The sequence below is a fragment of the Pteropus medius genome, unplaced genomic scaffold, assembly GCF_902729225.1.
Source record: "Pteropus medius unplaced genomic scaffold, Ma_sr-lr_union100, whole genome shotgun sequence".
Taxonomy (NCBI): domain Eukaryota; kingdom Metazoa; phylum Chordata; class Mammalia; order Chiroptera; family Pteropodidae; genus Pteropus; species Pteropus medius.
In genome coordinates, this window is record NW_024348533.1 from 1,672,783 (window position 1) to 1,679,967 (window position 7,185).

The window sequence follows — 7,185 nt, forward strand, 5'->3', positions numbered from 1 at the left end:
CCAATCTCAGGAAACTACAGAAACTTTGGAAGCTGTTTAAAGTCAAATTTGGGACAGAAGCATTGGATAAAGCAGTAGACAAAGCCAATCGATTCAATCCAAGAATAGTGAGCCCAGAACTAGCAGGCGCAGCTGTCTTGGCTGCGGCGTTTTACTAGGACTGGATCCATGGGGCTTTATTCCAGGGAGTGACTACATTAATGGGTGGGTTATTTCTGTGAATGACTGGGACTTAATTCCAGGAGGTAGAAAGTTTTGGTTTACAAGAAGTTAGTCATTTTCACTAACATTTCACCTTGGGATATATATGGTCTTCCATGAACTGGCATAAGTCTGCTTTGCTTCCAGGCTAGCCCCATATCCGCAGTCCTTTTGTAGAGTGCTTATTTGTTTGCTTCTTCTTGGCTGACCAATCTCAGTGTCTACTGCAGAGGTAATTACCATGTTTCATTTACTCACTATCTACTCACACTGAAACTGATTCTTGCAAAGTTATGATGTGTGTATGTGGGAGTGTTAAAACCTGATTTGCCTACCTTGTTATAAAAGGCACCATGTACTGTGCACATCAGATATTCTATTAATTGGATGAAATCACTGCCTCAGATACTTAAATTGTGCCCTCATTTCTTGGTCAATTCTGCACACTGATTTTTATCTGCAGAGACGTGTGCTTTTTCTCAATGTTATTTCTCCTTCATTCCTTTTGGCAAAAGTATTTCATAGATTATGGTTTGGAAGTGTGGCTGGCTCCTATTTTCATAGGCAATGGGGTTTTTGTCTGTTTTCACTTTATCTTTTGCATTCAGTATTTCTCAAACAAAAGCATGGGGAATTTACTTTCCCATCTTTAACAACAGTCCAAATGTGGTCATTTGTCTAGTAAGTAAGAGTTCCTGCAGTAGAGATTGAAATGTGTGTATTCTGTTCCCATGGTTACAAGCCATGATGTCATAGAAAGGGTGGTCGTATCTCCACAGGCCTAAAAATTAAAGGGCTTAAATATTGATTTCCTGGCTGCTAATGAAGATGATATCACTTGATTTACATGAGAGATAATAGCATTACTGCCACAGATTCAACAGAATCATATTCTCTGGCTTCTTATCATAAACTATTCTTTTTATTATAAACTGGAATGAAGATATTCTGTGGTCGTTTGGGAAGTTATCACAAGCTGTAATTTTGAAATCTCAATCTAATAGATATGTAGTATTGGCATTTGGGAGACACGCAAATCATGAAAGCTGTATTTCTACCTGTTCACTCATAGGTCTAGTTCCAACTCATTATAAGGCAATTCATAGCTCTTGGTTCGACAAACCTAGTGCCCTGTTCTGAAATCTCCATTTTTATGACCATTAATAAATGTCTTTAAAAGGAATATATTAAAGGGCAAATCTCAGAGATAAAAATCTCCGCAATTTACTGCCCCTGACACAATATTTCTTTCATTGGACTGGTGCAGTTAAACAATTTATTTCTTTCATTGGACTGGTGCAGTTAAACAATGTGCTGTTGTCTATCGCCTCCTATGGTTCTCATTGTTTGCATGTTAAACAAGATGGAATCCCATAAACAATTAAGTTCAATATTCCATGTTTTTCTTCAGAAGAGAAGAAAAATAATAATCTTATATTAAAAAACAACAACAACCCTATTAAACATATGAGACCTATAAGTCCCATGAAGGTAGGGACTTTTCCTTATCTAGAACCTAGAACATCACCAGGATGATTGCAGAATTTCAGAAACTCATTAAGTATCTTTGATTGAAAGAATGAATGAAAATATAACAATACTTGATATCTATATAGCATTTTATGGTTTACAATGTATATTTAATAAATCATGTTAATTTGTACATTTGAACTACGGAACAAACTTTGATTCAGTCACTGCTATCTCCAGGTCACAAACAAGAAAATACATTTAAGTAACAGCACTAACTGGGCATAAACCCACATAATCTAGCGCTTGGCACACAGCTTGAACACAAGAACATGTTTTCTTAAAAGTGCTCCCTAGACCCAAGATAGAGGATCACATAAAAGTAATGACAAACATGATGCTATTTGTCTATTGCATATGACAGGTAGACAGTAAGTGAAATGTACCACATTACCAAGCATAGCATCCATAACTGCTATTCTAAAATCAAATAATAGCTGCTATCGCTGGCCCCTAGGAAGGGGCATTGTTTCTTTCTAGAGAAAATGAGCTTTTGTCTGAGAAAATACCTGAACATGCAGATACAAGATCATGCTTTGAAAAGAGACAGCAAAACAAAGTGATAATCTCACTGTTCTAAATTAAGAAAGACTAGAAATAAAGGAGTTTTAAAAGTAAAGGAAAAACAAAAGGGAGAGAATTCTAACATGACTGTGGAACAGAGACTGTTCTATGTGACTATAAAATGCTATTAGTAAGATGTTACTAGTGGCAGGCTTAGCCCAAAGACTTCATGTGCAGCAACACAACCCCCTTTCCATTGTACCACATCTTTATTAAAACCTACTACACAGAAATGGCTAGTGTGCTTGGTGTTCTGCAGAGGACTGAGAAGACTATGTTCTATGCTCTAGGGCCTGTGGAACAAAAGAAGAAGAAAGCTATACAATGTGAGATACAAGTAAATAGATTAATAAATCAAGTGCAACGGGAAATTAGTGCAAGAAAAGTTCTTACTATAATCCACTTGGAATTCACAGATATGAGCAGTAAATTTTACTTCCCATAAAATGTGGAATAGAGGACTTACCAACATGAAAATACATGAATATATAAAATACATGAATATATAGAATACCTTAATAGCTAATAACATAATGTGACAGTGCATTAATCATTTAACTTTAGTATAAAGGTTAAAGTATTACAAATAACTATAGCTGTCATAATTTGTTAATAGATATACAATGTAAAAAGATGTTAACTGTGACATCAAAAACATAAAATAAAGAAGAAAAAAGGGGGAAAATGGTAGTTTTTGTATGAGATCAAAGTTAAGTTGCTATCAACTTAAAATATAGCTATATTTTATAGATATAAGATGTTTTACATAAACCTCATACTAACTACAAAGCAAAAAACCTACAGTAGATACACAAAAAATAAAAAGAAGGAAATCAAAACATATCACCATGGAAAATCATCAGCTCACAAAGGAAGACAGCAAGAAAGCAAGAAAGGAACAAAGAAATGAAAAGCTACCCAAAAAACAATTAACAAAATAGCATTAGTAAATCCTTACCTATCAATACTTTAAATGTAAATGGATTAAATTCTCCAATCAAAAGACACAGAAAGGCTGAATAGATTATTAAAAAAAGATCAATTATTTGTTGCCTGCAAGAGATTCAATTTATCTTTAAGGTCACAAATAGGCTCAAAGTGAAAGAATGGAAAAAAGACATTTCATGCAAACGCAAACCAAAAGATAGCAGGAGTAGCTATGCTTATACCAGAACAATAGACTTTCAGTAAAAAACTAACAAGAGGCAAAGCATATTACTATATGATAAAGGGATCATTCATCAAAAGGATGTAACCATTATAAATATTTACATACCCAACATTAGAGAACCTAGATATATTAAGCAAACTTCAGTACCCCACTTTCAACCATGGATAGATCATCCAGGCAGAAAATCAATAAGAAAACATTGGACTTGAAATATACATTAGACCAAATGGACCTAACAGATCTATACAGAATATTTCAACAGCAGCAGAATACATATTCTTCTCAAACACACATGGAACAGTCTCAAGAATAGATATGTTAGTCACAAAACAAATCTTAGCAAATTTAGAAAGAATGAAATCATACCAAGTACCTGTTCTGACCACAATGGTATGAAACTAGAAATCAATAAGAGAAGGAAAACTGGAAAAATTCACAAATATGTGAGAATTCAATAGCACGTTTTTCAACAACCAAAGAAGATATAAAAAATATTGAAATAAACATAAATGGAAATACAACATACCAAAACTTATGGAATTTTATAGTGATAAACTTCCTTCAGTTAAAAAAAACAATGCCAATAAACGATCTGACTTTTTACCTCAAGGAACTAAACAAAAACAAAAACAAAAACAAAACAAGAACGAACTAAGCCCAAAGTTAGCAGAAGGAAAGAAACGGCAAAGGTCAGAGCAGAAATAAATGAAATAGACACCAGAAAAATAATAGAAAAGGCCAACAAAACTAAGAGCTAATTTTGTTGAAAAGATAAAGTTAATGAACCTTTAGCTTGATTAACAATTTAAAATATTCAAATGAATAAAATCAGGAATGAAAGAGGAAACACTACAACTAATATCACAGAAATATAAAGATCATAGGGACTACTATAAATAGTTAAAATACCAACAAACTAGATAACTTAGAAAAAATGGATAAATTCCAATAAACATACAACCTACCAAGCCTGATTCATGAAGAAATAGAAAATCTGAACACACCAATAAAGAGTAAAGATATTATTAAATCAGTAAACAAAAACTTCCCAACAAATAAAAGCACAGGACCAGATGGTTTCCCTGGTGAATTATACTAAACACTGTGTTAGAGATACTACCGAGTGTAATAGGACAAGAAAAAGAAATAAAATATAACTAGATTATAAAGAAAGAATTTAAAAACTGCCTTTACTCATAGATGACATAAGCTATTTAGGGAAACATATTAAAAGAGATGTACATGACACTGTAATTCTAAAACATTGCTTAGAGAAATAAAAGAAAACCTAAATAGAGATATGTTGTGTTCATGAGTCAGATGATTTAATATTTTAAGTTATAAATTTTCCCTTAATTGATAGATCCAATTCAATTCTAATTTTAAAATGTCAAAGTTATTTTTATAGAACTTAAGAAGCTGATTTTAAAACTTATGTGAAAATGAAAATACAATATTAAAACATCAAAAAAGTCTTTAAAACTTTCAAAAAGATGGCACTATCTGATTTCAATATTTATTATAACATTGAAGTTATGAAGATAGTGCTGTTTTAGTATAAATAAATAGATTAACAGAACAGAGGTTCCAGAAATTGATCTACACATGTTTGGACAACTGATTTTTGACAAAGGTGAAGATAATTTAGTGGACAAATTATAGTCTTTTCAACAAATAGTGCTGAGACATTTAGATATCCATATGTAAAAACATGAACTTCAATCTATACCTTGCAATACTTACAAAAATTAACTAAAAATGCATGCTAAACCTAAATGTAAAACCTATAACTATAAATTTCTAGAAAACAATGTGAAAGGAAATATTTGGGTCAAAATTACTTAGACACAAAACCAAACACACAGTCCTTTAAAAAATACATAGTTAATTAACTTTCGTAAAATTTAAAAAGTTTTGCTCTACAAAATATCCTGTCAAGTACATATACAAACACACACATGCAGAAACTGGGAAATATTTACAAATCATATACCTGATAAAGTACTTGTACCTAGATTGTATAAAGAATTCTCAAAACTCAATATTAAGATAGCAAGCAATCAAATGGAAAGAATGGGCAATGGATTTTATCAGACATTTCATCAAAAGAGATATACATTTGACACACAGGCACCTGCAAGGATGTTCAACATCATTCATTATAAAGAAAATACTAATTTAAACCACAAGGAGATATCACTACTATTTGGAAGGCTAAAATTAAAAACTGATCATACAGAGTATTAGCAAGAATGTGTCTCATTCACTGCTGGCTGGAATGTGAAATGGTAAAAGCTTTGAAAAACAGTTTGGCAGTTTCTAAAAAAATAGAAACTTTATGATTCAGCCATTCTACACCTAAATATCTACCCAAGAGAAATAATATATGTCTGTGCAAAGACTTGTCCATGAATGGTCACAGCAATGAAACCCTACTCACCAAGACAAAGGAACTAACAATTGATATGCACAATATCATGTGTGAATCTCAAAAGTATACTGACTGACAGAAACCAGATACAAACGATTACATATTGTATGACTCTAGTTTTACACAGTTCAAAAATTTCAAACTAATCTATAGTGGCTGAAAGCACTTCAGTAGCTTCATGAAAAACACTTTGGTGATGGTTACGTTCATTATCTTAGGGGTTTACAAAGCTTCATGAAAAACACTTTTTGGTGATGGATATGTTCATTATCTTGATCCTCGTCAAAGTTTCATGGATATAGGTGGGATCACAATCCTCAGAGCCCGGCTGGTCACAAGTCAGAACTAAGACGGCACTCAGACCATCCTCCCATCAAACCCATGCCACTGCCTTAGGCTGTCATCTCCTGATAAAAGTCATGTTACGGTGTTGAATATGGAGAAACACCTATGTAACTTGAACTTTGCAGCAAAAAAAACATAGGAATACCGAGAAATGCGATAAAGAAAAAAAGGCCAAGATTAAAGTCTTTTCAGAAAGGCAATACAGAAGTGGCAAGAATACATGTGGTAATGCAATCTGCCAGAAGACCCAAGCAATTACTTTCTTGAGAATGAGTGCTCGAGTTGACACTGTGGCAGCCAGAGTGCAAACTGCAGTAACAATGGGCAAGGGAACCAAGTCCATGGCAGGTGTTCTTAAGTCTATGGATGCTGCACTGAGGAGTATGAACTCTGAAAAGACTTCTGCCCTGATGACAGATTTGAATCCCAATTTGAAACACCAGATGTTTAAATACAACAAATGGAAGACACAACGCGTAGGACTACAATCTTAACGCTACCACAAAACCAAGTGGACATGCTGCTTCAAGAAATGGCAGATGAAGCTGGCCTTGATCTCAGTATGGAGCTACCACAGGGTCAGATAGGATCTGTTGGCACAGGTGTTGTTTTCACGGAACAGGATGAACTATCACAGAGACTTGCTCATCTACATGATCAAGTATAATTTAAAAAACTGATGCTTTTATTTACTCACCAGCTTCTGAAATATTTTGTGTGTGTGTGTGTATATATATATATATATATGTATATATACACACACACAAAATATTTTTATATATATATATGTGTATATATATATATATATATAAGTTGCCCTCCAATTACACTAAGAACACCATATATTACAGAATGCTTAAACACTATGTATAATGCTTTCTTTTGCCATGCTGTACCTTTCAGCACTTTAAGAAATTCCAGAGAGTTTCTATCTTGACAGATT

At 33.3% G+C, this 7,185-nt stretch overlaps 1 pseudogene; it reads left to right on the top strand.

Moving 5' to 3' along the window:
• The first annotated feature begins 6,327 nt into the window (after positions 1–6,327).
• On the top strand, positions 6,328–6,909 carry LOC120616689 (charged multivesicular body protein 1b-2-like; annotated as a pseudogene).
• The last annotated feature ends 276 nt before the right edge of the window (positions 6,910–7,185 follow it).